This window comes from Schistocerca gregaria, unplaced genomic scaffold, assembly GCF_023897955.1.
Source record: "Schistocerca gregaria isolate iqSchGreg1 unplaced genomic scaffold, iqSchGreg1.2 ptg000199l, whole genome shotgun sequence".
Taxonomy (NCBI): domain Eukaryota; kingdom Metazoa; phylum Arthropoda; class Insecta; order Orthoptera; family Acrididae; genus Schistocerca; species Schistocerca gregaria.
The window spans coordinates 6,136,662-6,154,788 of record NW_026061737.1 but is presented as its reverse complement, the minus strand read 5'-3'; the positions used below and the strand labels follow the sequence as shown (position 1 = coordinate 6,154,788).

Genomic DNA, 18,127 nt, shown 5'->3' with positions numbered 1-18,127 from the left:
CAGCCATTGACCTTCGTCTGTGCGAATGCGCACAGGCTACCGGAAATCTTACGGGAATCGTCACCTTAGTGCGAGCCAGTAATGAGTGGATGGACAAATACCTATTAAGTACATTACGTAATCGGATTGTGGGCGGTTCGGGGTGTGAGTCTCACGGGAAGCGTGCGAGGGATAAATTCCTGCAGTCGTGCTGTTCATGTGTGCCCTCGATGGCTCAGATGGATTGAGCGTCTGCCTTGTAAGCAGGAGATCCTGGGTTCGAGTCCCAGTAGCGGCACACTTTTCAGCTGTCCCCATCGAAGTATATCAACAACACCTGTCGGCAGCTGAGGGTTTCAATTAATTATCAGTTGTGTAGGTGATTCGATGAACCCTTTGCCAGGCACTTAAATGTGTTTTGCAGGGTATCCATATAGATGTAGATGATAACTCGTCCCGTGTCGCACGTGCTCAAAAGGATTCATACTGCAGAATGCATGCAAACATACTCACCGAAAATACGGACGAATATCAAGTGCAGGCTGCCGAGTGCTGCATATCCAGCTTAGACAGATCGGCTTTTCCTGCCAAGAAGAACAGGAAGTTGCTGTCTAGGAACAATCAGAGGTAGAGGAAGGGTTGATAAATACTCCTTGAATTGCAGACTAAACGTAAATAACGAAAATACATTTTTGGTAAAAATTGGTCAAAACATAATCGTTTGCCCTCCGTATTGGATTAGCTGTTTTGAATATTGAAAATCTGACTTCAGATTCGTTTTCAGCGACATTAAGAATATATGTGTAACACTCAGTTCATGCAAATCGAAGTAATAATATAACTAAATGTTTTCCCTAAACTTTGAACACTTTTTTTTTTCGAGTAACGATTTTCTCAGAACGGCATGCAGCATAAATTAAAAGTGGTTCGATCTCTTAACTTCTACCTCTGACCCCTAAAAGTAAACACTTTTCTTAGGAACTTATAGCTATAATATGACATTTGTTAATATTAACTAATTTTTGTGTAGGCATAAGGAGTGAAACAAACCCCTCAAAATCGAACTCAAAGTTCGAATTAGCACTGTATCGTTAAATTTAAGGTTGTTTCATTGCGGTTAGGTATGCGCTCACATTAATTTTATGTATTATCGACTGATGTTATCCATTTTCAAGTTCAGAGAAATAATGTAGTATCAACTGATGTTACCCATTTTTGAATTCAGGTAACATCTGAGGTGCCACACTGCACGCACTCTGCGTACTCCAGTCTCGCAAGCCCTTGATCAAATCATAATTACGGGCGCCATTTTTTATTGAAAATCTAAAATTAAGCCCATAGTATTGTCACTCGTAATTCCCAAACAGATCGTTCGAATGTATTTTCATTGTCTCAAAAAAAATTTCAAATTTACCCTTTTTTGCTCATTTGTATGAGAACCTGGCCGTAACGCCGGAATATAGTCACTAGATTTTTTTTCAGAGACGCTGTACGTTCGCGAGAAGACTTTCGTTCTGCGCGTTTCGAAGGACATTCCTCAGATATTACTGTGTGTGTGCTACTCAGTCGTGCCATTTAAGTTACATCTTTGCATAGTTTTCCTTTCACGATGTAAACAGTGTTCCGCTCAGTTGCTAACTGGCCAGTGAGTGGTTCCGAAGGTGTCGGATGTGCGGTGCGTTCGGTCTGCTAGGACAACAGCAGACTGGCGTGGTGCGATGGCAGAAGCAGACACTGAGGGAGCTAGCTGCTGGGACGCCAGCGAACAATTTATGCCAAGTAAGACGAAGAGGACTATTCTAAAATTACGAGCCGTCTAAAAAGTGTTTACCATTGGTAAATCTTGCTGTTGAGTCTGACAAAACTGACAGTTTTTCCTAGAGATACAGGAAATCCCCCCACCCCCACTCAATGAATGTTTGGTTGTGATGACAGGCCGATTGGTAGTGTAGCCCGAGATCTAAGTTAGGTTGGAAGGTGGTAATTTGATTGAGAGTTGTTTACGCCAACGATTATGAATGCCGACTAAACGTTGTGCGAGCAGATTGCCCTGTAGCGTAGCCTAGTGTTTCCGTCCGCGCCACATTTAACACACTTTCTCTAACTGTGTACAAAAGTCTCACAACAGCCACGATAACTACGTTTCTGGTGGGGGGAGGGTAGAGTCCACTATGTAACTTTTACGGCAAATTTTAGTAACCGCATAAACTAACCGAAATAGAAGCGTCATTTTAACTATATTTCCTTTTGTGGGAAAATAATGGTTCTCCTCTTTTGGCAGCAACTGTAATATGTAGGCGACTTATTAGTTTTTTTTAAACTCTGAATCATGATCTCAATAGACGCAGTGCTTTTTTTACGTTACTTGATTTGTGGTCTATAGTAAACAATGCAACGAATTGGTAAATTCTTTGAAGTTTGACGTGTGTTACATAGACGACGTCTGCAATGTTCGTAAGGCCAAGTTTGCATATATTCGGTGTCTGTTCTTTTGGCCATGTACTGTATAATTAAGGGGAGGAGGATTATGTTCAAGGAGCAGTGCATTAGCAGTCTATGGAGAAATTGAGAATTTGGATCTAACGAACGGCATGCTCGGGCAGTTCGTGATATTCTGTTGACCACTGTGTAATTCGGACACAGTGATCATTGCCTCTCCCTAGTAACCAGGGGACTCGGGTGCTAATCCTGGTCTGGCACAAATTTTCAACAGTGCCCATTGACTAAAGTCTGTGCCCATTGTCAGCTAATATCATTGTTTCGGTGTTAAATAGTATTTTGTTCGCGATACGTGGTTTAGCTTTTTCATGGATAACAGCATTGAAAAGCGTACAGGTTATATTGATATTCGCTCGTCGTTAGTCCAAGGCAACTATAACGATTTATAAACACAGTTGTAGTTCGTATTAAGCCCACATACGTAATTGTGTCCTGTGTTTCTTTACCAAGAACTACTCCGTAAGTAATTCCCCTGTAGTGGTATTTTGTTATAGTATTTTGTTTAAATATTTATAGACTGCAGGCTTGGATGAAATATGAAACACATATCCGAAGTTCCTGTTGATATTGCAGATACTGTTTCATCCGTACTAGGGGCCAAAACATTTCATCAAATACAGAAGGACACAATTTGTCTCGAGATTTAGCAATTTTTCGTAATAGAGGCCTTGCGTCGGTATGTTTTTCTCTAATTCTTGTTTGGATTTAATCTTAAAACACACTAACTCTTCCACCACTTATTCGATATGTGTTTTCATCCCTTTCGTAGCCTAGAGTTCCTAAACGGTCGATAATATTAATAATTTCCATTCTCAATTTTATTTTCTGTAAAATCTCCTGTTTATGGTTATTGCTAACATGTTTCACGTTCTCACTTTTATTATTTTTATTTTTCTAGTTTTGTGCCTTGTAGCCAAATTTTCTTTGAATCTGGTTTTCAATTCTGAAATAGTAACAGTTGAAGGTCAAGAGAAGATTGCGGTCTATTTGAGGAGAGTGGCTTGGAGATTTTTTATAAGAGACGTATACAGGTCATGGGGATCCTTACCTATATACATTTACTTTGAGTGTGATGTAGCCCATTCTCTTGTCATGATCTCGGCTGTATCGTAGCACATTGTCTCGGTTAGGTTGGAGATTTCTGTTGAGAGTTGCCGAAGTCAACGAAAGTGATTACAAAGTAAAGACTGTGCTAACAGAACGATCTCTAGCGTAGTCCAACACGTTCTTTCTGTCCTTTTAAAGCCTCTTTTAATTAAAAATAACTAAAGCTGCAAGATACAATCACAAAAACTGTATTACGTAATAGAGTAGTCCCAGACTATTGTTGTGTAAGTTGTGTGCGTACACTATTTTTTTTGTTAGTGAATATACACTTTTTTACTCATTTGCTGGGTTTCAGTTTTCCCCGTTTTCTGGCAAAAAACCTTTTCCTGTGAAGGGCCCATTAGCTTGTCGGTTATATTTGTGACATTCTCGACGGTCAGTAATTTCGTGATAGTCCATCCACCGGCGTCATTGTTAACATCGGATATAGATTTAAGTATTAGGAAGGCTAATATGAAGCTAATGCATGAGTAGGTCTAATAATTAATAAAAATAGGAATGCGGGTAAGCTACTACATACAGCATAGTGAACGCATTGTTGTGGCCAAGATAGCCACGAATCCCACGCCTACCAAAGTAGTAAAAGTAGTCCTCAGATGATGAATAAATTGATGGAATGTGTGATGAGATAAAAGAAATCATTCAGATAGTGATGGGAGATGAAAATTTAATATTAATGGGTGACTGGAATTCGACAGTAGGAAATGGAAGAAAAGGAAACGTAGTAGGTGAATATGGAATGGGGGTAAAAAATTAAAGAGGAAGCCGCCTGGTAGGCTTTTGCCCAGAGCATAACTTAATCATAACTAACACTTGGTTCAAAAATCATGAAAGAAGGTTGTATACGTGGAAGAGACCTGGAGATACTGCAATATTTCATATAGATTATATAATGGTAAGACAGAGATTTAGGAACCATATTTTAAATTGTATGACATTTACAGTGGCAAATGTGAACTCTGATCACAATATATTGATTATGAACTGTAGATTAAAACTGAAGAAACTGGAAAAAGGTGGGAATTTAAGGAGATGGGACCTGAAAGAACTGACAGAATCAGAAGTTGTACAGTGTTTCAGGAAGAGCATTAGGGAACGATCTACAGGAATGGGGGAACGTAATACAGTGCGATGGGGGATCTGAGTGGTGTACTGTCAAGGGGGAGGGGGTTCCTCAGGGATCAGTGTTGGGGCCGCTATAGTTCCTTATTTATATAAATGATATGCCCTCAAGTATTACGGGTAACTCTAAAATATTTTTGTTTGCTGATGACACTAGCTTGGTAGTAAAGGATGTTGTGTGCAACATTGACTCCGTTTCAAGTAGTGCAGTACATGACCTCAGTCCATGGCTTGTAGAAAATAAACTAACGTTAAATCACAGTAAGATTCAGTTTTTACAGTTTCTAACACACAATTCAACAAAACCTGACGTTTTAATATCACAGCATAGGCATATGATTAGTGAAACTGAACGGTTCAAATTCCTAGGTGTTCAAATAAATAGTAAGGTGTTGTGGAAAGCCCACGTTCAGGATCTTGTTCAAAGACTTAATACTGCCATTTTCACTATTCGAACGGTACCGAAAGTGAGTGATACTTCGCCAAGTAAATTAGTCTACTTTGCTTATTTCCATTCACTTATGTCGTATGGTATTATGTTTTTGGGTAACTCTTCCCATTCTAGAAGGATATTTTTGGCTCAGAAACTGGAGGTTCGGGCAAAAAGTGGTGTGAGTTCACGAACCTCTTGTCGACCTCTGTTCAGGGAGTCTGGGTATTTTGACATTGGCCTCTCAATATGTATATTCCTTATTGTCGTTTCTTGTTACCAATATTAGTTTATTTCCAACAATAAGCAGCTTTCACTCAGTTAATACTCGGGAGAAATCAAACCTCCATTTGGATCGGACTTCCTTAACTCTTGTGCAAAAATGTGTGCAGTATACTGCTGCATCCATTTTCAATATGCTGCCACTCGAATTCAAAAATCTTAGCAGTAATCCACGCGCTTTCAAATCGAAACTGGAGTGTTTCCTCATGGGTCACTCCTTCTATTCTGTCGAGGAGTTAATTGAAAAATTAAGCTGATTCTCATTGTACTGCTGATAGCGTTTGCTTAAACTTATGGACTGATTTTCTCTCAGGTTCATGAACATGTATTTTTATCTGTTATTACTTTTATGTTGTAAGTTCATGTGTCGCCCTAACCGCCGTCTGCTTCACGTCTGCTGTGCAGCGAGCTACCTTAATTTAAGTATTAACTGTATTTTTCTTACTTGTCACTTCTTCTTCCGTGTGTTTTTGCTTTTGCTGCCTCGGAGTGTAGCGGCAGTGGGGAGTCTAGTGCGTCGCATGGTGCACCCCAGGTGTTAGATGCTTCACCCACTGTCCCTGCTGTCGAGACATCTTCGCGGGTACCGGGCTCGGCTGGCCACCATCTCCCCAAGGGGAGTGGCGGGTTCAGCGGCGTTCGCGGCGCACGAGGCGGTGGGTCAATGTGGAGGCTGGCCGTGTGGCATCGCCCGCTCTGCCTGTGAATGGACATGTGGCTGCTCCTTCAGCAAGGTCCGAGCAGGCACGCGGGGGGAGGGGTTTATTAGTTATTGGGAGCTCCAACGTTAGGCTGGTGATGGAGCCCCTTAGGGAAATAGCGGAAAGGTCGGGGAAGGAGGCCAGTGTTCACTCTGTGTGCTTGCCGGGGGGTCTCATCCGAGATGTGGAGGGGGCCCTACCGGCGGCGATAGAGAGCACTGGGTGCACCCGACTGCAAATTGTTGCTGATGTCGGCACCAATGACTCCTGCCGTCTGGGTTCAGAGGTCATCCTCAGTTCGTACAGGCGGTTGGCGGAGTTGGTGAAGGCGGAAAGCCTCGCTCGCGGGGTGGAATCAGAGCTAACTATTTGTAGTATCGTTCCCAGAACCGATCGCGGTCCTCTGGTTTGGATCCGAGTGGAAGGCTTAAACCAGAGGCTCACACGATTCTTCGGAGAGCTGGGGTGCAAATTTCTCGACCTCCGCAATGGGGTGGAGAAATGTATGGTCCCACTGAATAGGTCAGCCGTGCACTACACGCCGGAAGCGGCTACGAGGGTAGCGGAGTACGTGTGGAGTGCACACGGGCTTTTTATTAGGTTAGAGAATTCCCTCCCTAGGCCCGACAAGACGCCTCCTGAGATGCGGCAAGGCAGGAGTAGGCAAAATGCGACAGGGAATAACAATATTAATGTGCTAATAGTAAACTGCAGGAGCGTCTATAGAAAGGTCCCAGAACTGCTCTCATTAATAAACGGTCACAACGCCCATATAGTACTAGGGACAGAAAGTTGGCTGAAACCACATGTAAACAGTAATGAAATCCTAAACTCCGATTAGAATGTATATCGCAGAGAAAGGCTGGACAGTAAAGGGGGAGGCGTGTTTATAGCGATAAGAAGTGCAATAGTATCGAAGGAAATTGACGGAGATTCTAATTGTGAAATGATTTGGGTGAAGGTCACGGTTAAAGCAGGCTCAGACATGGTAATTGGATGTCTCTATAGGCCCCCAGGCTCAGCAGCTGTTGTGGCTCAGCACCAGAAGAATAATTTGGAAAATATTTCGAGTAGATTTCCCCACCATGTTATAGTTCTGGGTGGAGATTTTAATTTGCCCGATAATGACTGGGAGACTCAAACGTTCATAACGGGTGGCAGGGACAAAGAATCTAGTGAAATATTTTTAAGTGCTTTATCTGAAAACTACCTTGAGCAGTTAAACAGAGAACCGACTCGTGGCGATAATATATTAGACGTTCTGGTGACAAACAGACCCGAACTATTTGAATCAGTTAATGCAGAACAGGGAATCAGCGATCATAAAGCGGTTACTGCAACGACGATTTCAGCCGTAAATAGAAATATTAAAAAAGGTAATAAGATTTTTCTGTTTAGCAAAAGTGACAAAAAGCAGATTACAAAGTACCTGACGGCTCAACACAAAAGTTTTGTCTCAAGTACAGATAGTGTTGAGGATCAGTGGACAAAGTTCAAAACCACCGTACAATATGCGTTAGATGAGTATGTGCCAAGCAAGATCGTAAGAAATGGAAAAGAGCCACCGTGGTACAACAACCGAGTTAGAAAACTGCTGCGGAAGCAAAGGGAACTTCACAGCAAACATAAACATAGCCAAAGCCTTGCAGACAAACAAAAATTACGCGAAGCGAAATGTAGTGTGAGGAGGGCTATGCGAGAGGCTTTCAGTGAATTCGAAAGTAAAGTTCTATGTACTGAATTGGCAGAAAATCGTAAGAAATTTTGGTCCTATGTCAAAGCGGTAGGTGGATCAAAACAAAATGTCCAGACACTCTGTGGCCAAAATGGTACTGAAACAGAGGATGACAGACTAAAGGCCGAAATACTAAATGTCTTCTTCCAAAGCTGTTTCACAGAGGAAGACTGCACTGTGCTTCCTTCTCTTGAAGTCGCATAGTTGACAAAATGGTAGATATCGAAATAGACGACAGAGGAATAGAGAAACAATTAAAACCGCTCAAAAGAGGAAAGGCCGCTGGTCCTGATGGGATACCAGTTCGGTTTTACACAGTGTACGCGAAGGAACTTGCCCCCCTTCTTGCAGCGGTGTACCGTAGGTCTCTAGAATAGCGAAGCGTTCCAAAGGATTGGAAAAGGGCACAGGTCATCCCCGTTTTCAATACGGGACGTCGAACAGATGTGCAGAACTATAGACCTATATCTCTAACGTCGATTAGTTGTAGAATTTTGGAACACGTATTATGTTCGAGTATAATGACTTTTCTGGAGACTAGAAATCTACTCTGTAGGAATCAGCATGGGTTTCGAAAAAGACGGCCGTGTGAAACCCAGCTCGCGCTATTCGTCCACGAGACTCAGAGGGTCTTAGACACGGGTTCACAGGTAAATGCCGTGTTTCTTGACTTCCGCAAGGCGTTTGACACAGTACCCCACAGTCGTTTAATTAACAAAGTAGGAGCATACGGACTATCAGATCAGTTGTGTGCTTGGATCGAGGAGTTCCTAGATAACAGAACGCAGCATGTCATTCTCAATGGAGAGAAGTCTTCCGAAGTAAGAGTGATTTCAGGTGTGCCGCACGGGAGTGTCATAGGGCCGTTGCTATTCACAATATTCATAAATGACCTGGTGAGTGACATCGGAAAGTCTCTGAGGCTTTTTGCAGATGATGCTGTGGTGTATCGAGAGGTTGCAATAATGGAAAATTGTACTGATATGCAGGAGGATCTGCAGCAAATTTACGCTTGGTGCACGGAATGGCAATTGAATCTCAATGTAGACAAGTGTAATGTGATGCGAATACATAGAACGATAGGTCCCTTATCATTTAGCTACAAAATAGCAGGTCAGCAACTGGAAGCAGTTAATTCCATAAATTATCTGGGAGTACGCATTAGGAGTGATTTAAAATGTCAACTGTCAATGGTAAGAAAAGTGTTTCTAAAGAAGAAAAATTTGTTAACATCGAGTATAGCTTTAGGTATCAGGAAGTCTTTTCTCCGAGTATTTGTATGGAGTGTAGCCACGTATGGAAGTGAATAATGGACAATAAATAGTTTGAACAAGAAGAGAATAGAAGCTTTCGAAATGTGGTGCTACAGAAGAATGCTAAAGATTAGATGGGTAGATCACATAACTAATGTGGAGGTATTGAATAGGATACTGGAGAAGAGAACTTTGTGGCACAACTTGACTAGAAGATGGGGTCGGATGGTAGGACACGTTCTGAGACATTAAGGAATCACCAATTTAATATTGGAGGGCAACGTGAAGGGTAAAAATCGAGGAGGGAGACCAGGAGATGAATACACTAAGCAGATTCACAAGGATGTAGGTTGCAGTTGGTACTGGGAGATGAAGCTTCCACACGATACAGTAGCATGGAGAGCTACATCAAACCAGTTTGTGGACTGAAGACAACAACAACAACAACAACAACAACAACAACAACAACAAGGTATTTGTCTCATGTGTAACCTTCAACAGAAGTGGGGCAGACAAGAGGGTTAGATTATATGTACTTTCCATTGAAATTGATCCATAATGGGGAGATACTCAATGGGAAAATAATATGCTAATTTATTATCCACAGACCGCAAATGGACTGATCATGAACGAGGAATGAAAATTTGGTCACACTTCTGATAGTACACGTATTATTTGACCCCCTCTCTCTCTCTCTCTCTCTCTCTCTCTCTCTCTCTCTCTCTCTCTCTCTCTCTCTCTCTCTCACACACACACACACACACACACACACACACTCAATCGCGCGCGCGCGCTTGTTCTACTAAGTAATTCAATTCATTAATGGTGTCGGAAGAGATGGTTAGCAAGAAATCCTTTAGGCTCCTCGTAAACTGAAATCTGTCAGTAGTAAAGCTTTTTATGGCTGCCGGCAAGTTATTGAAAACATCGTTCTCCTTAATGATGGAGACTTTCTTGCACCAAAGTAATTAACTTACCAATTTTTGTGGAGATTATTCACTTCTAGTTATGACTTCATGAAATGAGCTGTTGATTTGAAAATATTCATTTGTTTTTAAACACAATATTCACGGGGAGAACGTATCTTCCATCTCCACCAGTTAACTGATCTATTTGTATGACCCTTATCCTAAGTTGTGTTATATTAACGGTAAAACACAAAACATTTCTTACATGCATTTCCACTATTTTCCAACAAGCTGACAATTTTTCATGAATAATATATTAATAGCGAAATTTTTAGAAAAATTTTGAATGACAGGTTTTGCGGACAAATTTCAAAAATTAAAAGACCATAGTGTTCATTATAATACAATTTCTCCATGGTTTTTAATTCCTACTCCGAAGTTTTCTTTTGTTTCCTTTACTGCTTGCTCAGCAAACAGATTGAATAACATCGGGGATAGGCTACAACCATGTCTCACTCTCTTCCCAACCACTGCTTCCCTTTCATATCCCTCGACTCTTCATGCCCTCGAGTAAGAAAACTGGTCGTTAGAATTCCATGGTTCTGGGATAAATGGTTTGAGAGGAAAGGTACATTTAGTTAGAAAAGTTACGGAAAATTTAAAGTTGTATTGCACTTACCGTCGTAGATGCACTCATTTAAATTCATAGTTTCTTTCACTTTCCAATAGTGCGCATGCTGTACATAAACATAACATTTGTTTCATGATATTTACTTTTTTATTTCTTGCAAGTCTTCTAGAACTTCTTTCGAAAACTTTGTGGGTAGATCTTGGCATTTGTTTTGTTCAGAAACGTTATTACTCTAGCAAACAACTGACTACGAGACAAGAAAAAATGTATTCAATAGGTGAAAGCTCAAAGCTACGGGTAAAATGTCCCTAGGCTTATCATCTCAAAGAAGAGATGGCACAGAGAAACAAGTGGGCATGTCTTACATAGCAAGCTGCCATTTAAACCGACATTTAGGACCTTCAGATACGGATTTGGACTAAAATACTTTCATATTCACACTAAGTGTAAATAAAACTGGTACAATCACCAATAAACAAAATTATTTTCATTGTTTTCGGGGTTCCTTTTGCCTTTCGGAATAAATATATTGCGAATCAGTAGTTAACATGCCTGGTTCCCCAAACAGGAGACGACTAGGAACTTCCGAAATGTGGTGGTGTAGAAGAATGCTAAAAAAGTTTTGATCGAATAGCTGATGGGGAGATACGAAATCAGATTAGGGAGCAGAGAAATTAATGGCACAAATTGACAAAAAAAAGCGATCGTGGGTAAGTGTCATATTTCGATTCCATCCATCCGCTGTGACCCACGACGTTCTGCATGACGTTGATTAGTTGCATTTCGAAGGATACCAGTGGCCTTATTAAATGTTAACTGCGATTGCCTTCGTTTCTAGAGCAATTTATAATGTTCGTTAACTATGATTTTTTTTCGGAATATATCGTGATGAACTCTGGGAGGAACCACAGAACACAGCTTAAATTGTCGTTGAAGAAACGAGTAGTGATTGTATTTTTATCTTTCTTATCCGACACGTTGGGGAATCCAAGGTATAATGGGGTACACAGTTGAAAACTTTGATTAAATGTACAAAATTGATAAATAAGAGTGTTACAAATTTTTATATGAACACATTATGATGTATTAATCACAAAAATACAAGAACATTGCCATAAAATAAAACAACAATATTTTCTCACTCAAAAACAGAAATTTATAACATTTGCACGCGTCACAATGGGGTGGTAAATACAAGTGATTACAAAAACGTATAAAATTATCCGAAATGCAGAAAATATTGGCTTGCTCGTTATTTTTTTTAGTTTAAAGTGAGTATTAATGTCAAACTACAGTTTTCATGAATCGTATCCTTTTCTTGAGGCTGTTTACAAAATTCACACACGGGGAGACACTCATCATCTTCGCTATCTATTCCTGCACAAGAATCGTGTGTCAGTTTTTTGCAGGTGGAACAAGCGACCCAACTTCCAACTGATTTTGAATATAACCCACCACAATATACACATTGACAGTCAGAACTTTCCTCATAATCACTCTCGTTAGTATTGTATTCTCTCTCCTTTTTTCCATTTACCTTCAGAATCTTTCTCTCTTTTTTGAGTTCTTAATTTTATTCTCTTTCGCAGAAAGTTTTCTGTTTGCTCTTTCTTCTTTGTCAATGTTCTTTTTTCTATTTCTCCCATTAATGACTTTTAACTCTTTTTTTGTACGGCGAATCAGTTAAAACAACGTTGTTCCCCCTTTTCAGTCTCGCTCTTTTCTTGCTTTCGTTAACTTTTGACAAGAAAATCAGAATCTCAGGTGAAATATGAAATGAGGAGGTTGTGTTGTCAGTTGTCATCCAAGAGCACCCAAGATTAGAACAATTAGCCCCAATAACTTTGTTATTCTTAGGCGGCAGTTCATTGTAACAATTCGCTGAAACCTCATCCCCTTGATTATCCAGCCCGTTTGAGTCGTCTTTTTCAGCTGGTGTGCTAGTTGGAGGCAATTCCAATTGTTCAGATATAATAACCTCTTTATCTGACGGCCTATCACGTCCGCTGTCAGTTGTGTGTGCCGGGAGGAAGTGTGCGTCGTGAATATGGATGGGTCCGTGGGCCATATTGCAGTAGCTTCGAAACCTTTAATAGCGGTTTTCATTGTTGCGCTTTAGACGAAAGCTGAACCAAAAAGCGTTGAAATTTCAAAGATAGTTACGACTTTCGCTGCATGGTTCCATAGCCATTTTCGAAGCTGATCACTATAACGAGGATTTATAAAACAAACATCAAGCGGCTGAAGTCTGTGAGAGCAATGTGGTGGTAAAGAAACGCCACTCTCCCTCGCGTAGTCCATAACGTCAATGTTCGTGGTATGTGCTGAGTGGCCATCTGATATAAGGAGAACTGGGACCTGCTTTGATGCCTCAGAAAATACCACTAATTGTGGAAACCATACAAAGAAGGACTCTGTGGCCATACATGCTGTGCTGTGGACCTCAGCGCAACCTCCTGCTGCCTGTCCTAACTCAAATTCTTTCTGCTTCTTCTTTCGTGGAAAAATAATCGTAGGAGGAATGTCAGCTCCGCTTGCTGACGTACTAATGAGGCTGGTTGCAGTTTCGCCCCTTTCTGCAGATGTTAACGATCGCACTGGACGGTTCCCTTTGCAAGCTGCGATGTTCGATTAGTTTTTAGCATTAACCGAGACGCCTGTTCCATCACAATTAGTTATTTGAGAAGTCATTAGTTTGTGATTGTCAGTTACATCTGTAAGCAACGAAAAAAACCTATCGACAGCTACTTTATTAAAATCCATGATTCTTGTACCAGATGTTGCTTCGGGCTTGCGAACAAACCCGCATTTGCTTCTTCATTGTTTCATGATGTAATAAAGATTTCGATTTGTTTTGCTCGAAATTTTCGAAAAGGTATCTGTGAAACGTGCAAAAATTGAAATGGCAAAACTCTGCACCTGCCGAAATACGAGTGCGTATACTCATTTGAAAAAATGTTCCTAAACTGCTTCTGATACGCTAGAGGTTACCTCACAGTAAACAGCAATTGTAGTTGACCATTTGCCTGCACCGTATAAAGTACGGCCAATAAAATATTTTTGTAGGGAGGACACATCATCTCATCCTAAATGGAGAGTTCATCTATACGTGTAAAAGTAACCACTTGTGCCAGAGGGAAGCGTGTTGGGAGCCTTACTGTTCATGTTGTATATTAACATTACAGATAATATAAGAAAGCTCACATATTTCGAAAATGATGCCGATATCGACATTGAGGTAACAAAGGTCGTGTGAAGCGATATGCACATACAGGGGATAGTAAAAATGTGACCACCTATACTTGCATCTACATGGATACTCTGCAAATCACATTTAAGTGCCTGGCAGGTTGTTCATCGAACCACCTTCACAAGTCTCTATTATTCCAATCTCGCATAGCACCCGGAAAGAATGATCACCTGTGTCTTTCCATACGAGCTCTGACTTCCCTTATTTTATCGTTGTGGTCGTTTCTCCCTACGTAGGTCGGTGTCAACAAAATATTTTCGCATTCGGAGGAAAAAGTTGGTGATTGGAATTTCGTGAGAAGATTCCGTCGCAAAGAAAAACGCTTTTCTTTTAATGATGTCCAGCCAAAATCCTGTATCATTTGTGTGACACACTCTTTCATATTTCGCGATAATAGGAGGACGTGCTGCCTTTCTTTGGACTTTTTCGATCTACTCCGTCAGTCCGATCTTTTAAGGACCCCACATTTCCCAGCAGTATTCTAAAAGAGGACGGAGAAGCGTAGTGTAGGCAGTGTCCTTTGTAGGTCTGTTACGTTTTCTAAGTGTTGTGCCAATAAAACGCAGTCTTCGGTTAGCCTTAACCGCAACATTTTCTATGTGTTCTTTCCAATTTAAGTTGTTCGTTATTGTATAATAATAATGGCGTGTGACGAGGGCCTCCCATCGGGTAGATCGTTCGCCTGGTGCAAGTCTTTCGATTTGACGCCACTTCGGCGACTTGCGCGTCGATGGGGATGAAATGATGATTAGTACAACACAACACCCAGTCCCTGAGCGGAGAAAATCTCCGACCCAGCCGGGAATCTAACCCGGTCTTTTAGGATTGACAGTCTGTCGTGCTGACCACTCAGCTACCGCGGGCGGACGTTAGTTATTGTAACACCTAGTTAGTTAGTTGACTTTACGGCTTTTAGATTAGACTACAACTTCTCTGATAGTGATTCGTCCATTCTGCTTCACCAGCAATATTGCGGGATCAGTAACGACCTGATTTGCGGATATTGCGGGCGTACCTTAACTGGCTTCTGTCTTCATTGATTAGCGGCTACCTTTGAAATGGTTGTACCACTCCTTTAGCCCTGCAGTACCCATTACTTTGTCCACAAACACACGATGGTTTCAACTTGAGAATCGCCAAGCTTGGAGCCAAATGTGATGTAAAGACGTCATTTTGCTCAGAATACTAAATCGAACGTGTACGACTTGCAAGTGTTCCGAAGTAGTGGAGAAAATCAGGTATGTGTGCTAAATATGCCTGAAAACATGAGCCCATGCGCGCCCTGATACCATTGTTGATTTCAACAATTAAAAAAGGTCGGATATTTTTTGAACAGCTCATGTATATAAGCCATCGCCAGTGATGTCGAAAGAGCAAGATACCCCTAACTACGCCAGTTGTATAGGTAGTTCGAATGGAGCGGTCTATTGTCTGACGTATCTCCATAACAGCTCCGAACCGAATACCCCAAAGTTCGACAAATGGTTCAAATGGCTCTGAGCACTATGGGTCTTAACATCTATGGTCATCAGTCCCCTAGAACTTAGAACTACTTAAACCTAACTAACCTAAGGACATCACAAAACACCCAGCCATCACGAGGCAGACAAAATCCCTGACCCCGCCGTGAATCGAACCCGGGAACCCAGACGCGGAAAGCGAGAACGCTACCTTCACGTCAGGAATCAAGCTGAGCTCAGAAGGGCGCAATTCCGGGCCTGTCTCAGGCCGATACTGATCTTCGGCCTGACGTGGCTGCTTGTCCTGTTCCAGGGGTTGCCCCTCAGTCTGCAAGATCCGAGCAGTCGCAGAGGGTGGTCTTACTGGTAGTTGGGAGCTCCAACGTCAGGCGCGTAATGGGGCCCCTTAGGGATATGGCAGCAAGAGAGGGGAAGAAAACCAATGTGCAATCCGTTTGCATACCGGGGTGAGTCATTCCAGATGTGGAAAGGGTCCTTCCGCATGCCATGAAGGGTACAGGTTGCACCCATTTGCAGGTGGTCGCTCATGTCGACACCAATGATGTGTGTCGTTATGGATCGGAGGAAACCCTTCCTGGCTATCTGATTTGGTGAAGACTGCCAGTCTCGCTAGCCGGATGAAAGCAGAGCTCACCGCTCACCATCTGCAGCATCGTCGACAGGACTGACTGCGGGCCTTTGGTAAAGAGCTGAGTAAAGGGTCTGAATCAGAGGCTGAGATTGTTCTGTGACCGTGTGGGCTGCAGATTTCTCGACTTGAGCCATAGGGTGGTGGGGTTTCGGGTTCCGCTGGATAGGTCAGGAGTCAACTACACGCAACAAGCGGCTACACGGGTAGCAGGGGTTGTGTGGCGTGGGCTGGGCGGTTTTTTAGGTTAGATGGCATTGGGCAAATACAAAAAGGGCGGCAGCCTCAACGAGTTCGGGGCAAAGCAGGACATGAGGGGACCAAGCAGCAATCGGTATTGTAATGGTAAACTGTCGAAGCTGCGTTGGTAAAGTACCGGAACTTCAAGCGCTGATAGAAAGTACCGAAGCTGAAATCGTTATAGGTACAGAATGCTGGCTGAAACCAGAGAGAAATTCTGCCGAAATTTTTACAAAGGTACAGACAGATATAAAGGATAGATTGCATGCAACCGGTGGTGGAGAGTTAGTCGCTGTTAGTAGAAGTTTATCCTGTAGTGAAGTAGAAGTGGATAGTTCCTGTGAATTATTATGGGTGGAGGTTACACGCAACAGCCGAGCTAGGTTAATAATTGGCTCCTTTTACCGACCTCCCGATCCAGCAGCATTAGTGGCAGAACAACTGAGAGAAAATTTGGAATACATTTCACATCAATTTTCTCAGCAAGTTATAGTCTTAGGTAGAGATTTCAATTTACCAGATATAGACTGGGACACTCAGATGTTTAGGATGGGTCGTAGGGACAGAGCATCGAGTGACATTATACTGAGTGCGCTATCCGAAAATTACCTCATGCAATTAAACAGAGAACCGACTCGTGGAGATGACATCTAGGACCTACTGATAACAAACAGACCCAAACTTTTCAACTCTGTATGTGCAGAACAGGGATTAGTGATCATAAGGCTGTTGCAACATCCCTGAATATGGAAGTTAATAGGAATATAAAAAGAGGGAGGAAGGCTTACGTGTTTAGCAAGGGTAATAGAAGGCAGATTTCAGTCTACCTAACAGATCAAAACGAAAATTTCTGTTCTGACACTGACAATGTTGAGTATTTTTGGAAAAAGTTCAAGGCAATCGTAAAATGCGTTTTAGACAGGTACGTGTAGAGTAAAACTGTGAGGGACGGGATAAACCCACCGTGGTTCAACAACAAAGTTAGGAAACTACTGCGAAAGCAAAGACAGCTTCACTCCAAGTATAAACGCAGCCAAAACCTCTCAGACAAACAGAAGCTAAACGATGTCAAAGTTAGCGTAAGGAGGGCTATGCGTGAAGCGTTCAGTGAATTCGAAAGTAAAATTCTATGTACCGACTTGACAGAATATCCTAGAAAGTTCTGGTCTCAATTTAAATCAGTAAGTGGTTGGAAACAGCATGTCCAGACACTCCGGGGTGATGATGGCATTGAAACAGAGGATGACAGGCGTAAAGCTGAAATACTAAACACCTTTTTTCCAAAGATGTTTCATAGAGGAAGACCGCACTGCAGTTCCTTCTCTAAATCCTAGCACAAACGAGAAAATGGCTGACATCGAAATAAGTGTCCAAGGAGTAGAAAAGCAACTGGAATCACTCAACAGAGGAAAGTCCACTGGACCTGACGGGGTACCAATTCGATTCTACACAGTACGCGAAAGAACTTGCCCTCCCTTTTAACAGCCGTGTACCGCAAGTCTCTAGGGGAACGGAAGGCTCCAAATGATTGAAAAAGAGCACAGGTAGTCCGAGTCTTCAAGAAGGGTCGTAGAGCAGATGCGCAAAACTATAGACCTATATCTCTGACGTCGATCTGTTGTAGAATTTTAGAACATGTTTTTTGCTCGAGTATCATGTCGTTTTTGGAAACCCAGAATCTACTCTGTAGGAATCAACATGGATTCCGGAAACATCCATCGTGTGAGACCCAACTCACTTTATTTGTTCATGAGACCCAGAAAATATTAGATACAGGCTCCCAGGTATATGCTATTTTTCTCGACTTCCGGAAGGCGTTCGATACAGTTCCGCACTGTCGCCTTATAAATAAGGTAAGAGCCCACGGAATATCAGACCAGC

At 42.0% G+C, this 18,127-nt stretch overlaps 1 non-coding gene across 1 annotated transcript; it reads left to right on the top strand.

Annotated features, from left to right (window-relative positions):
* Window positions 1-202: 202 nt before the first annotated feature.
* Window positions 203-277, top strand: Trnat-ugu (transfer RNA threonine (anticodon UGU)). Its single transcript has one exon. It is a non-coding gene; the product is annotated as a tRNA-Thr (tRNA).
* Window positions 278-18,127: the final 17,850 nt, after the last annotated feature.